The sequence below is a fragment of the Bison bison genome, unplaced genomic scaffold, assembly GCF_000754665.1.
Source record: "Bison bison bison isolate TAMUID 2011002044 unplaced genomic scaffold, Bison_UMD1.0 scf7180017860864, whole genome shotgun sequence".
NCBI lineage: Eukaryota > Metazoa > Chordata > Mammalia > Artiodactyla > Bovidae > Bison > Bison bison.
The window spans coordinates 11,862-12,500 of record NW_011491436.1 but is presented as its reverse complement, the minus strand read 5'-3'; the positions used below and the strand labels follow the sequence as shown (position 1 = coordinate 12,500).

Genomic DNA, 639 nt, shown 5'->3' with positions numbered 1-639 from the left:
GGTTGGATCTCCTTGCAGTCCAAGGGACTCTCAAGAGTCTTCTCTAACACCACAGTTCAAAAGCATCAATCCTTCAGTGCTCAGCTTTCTTTATAGTCTAAGTCTCACATCCATACATGACTACTGGAAAAACCATAGCCTTGACTAGATGTACCTTTGTTGGCAAAGTGATGTCTCTGGGTCCCACACCTTCACCATGAAATCATATGCCCCACTAAAAACCCTCCTGCCATCATATTGAACACAGCAGACTGCTGCTTCATGACCCATCAACACATGTAAACACTGGCCTGTCTCAATATCCCAACCCTAAGGGTGGCACCTCGAGAACCACTAACAACTCTTTTTTATCATGGAGATGTATAGAACACACAGTGGAAGTATGATCATATAAGGTGTGTATACATTCTCCCATGTCTGCATTCCAAACTTTGAGAGTCCAATCTGTAGATCCACTAATGATGATATTGTCTTTCATATGTGATGGCCATACTCCACCTGTGTGTCCCACTAATGTCCTCAGACATTTGCCTGTGACTACTGACCTAAACTTTTTAAATTGTTGTCATCAGAACCACTAACTATTTAGTTACCACAAAACCATAAGCATGTGATCATGTGATCATCATGTCCTTTCAG

General features: G+C 41.9%; 1 pseudogene; it reads right to left on the bottom strand.

Moving 5' to 3' along the window:
* Positions 1–164: 164 nt before the first annotated feature.
* The window catches only part of LOC104982913, a 2,507-nt pseudogene continuing 2,032 nt past the window's right edge, over positions 165–639 (bottom strand).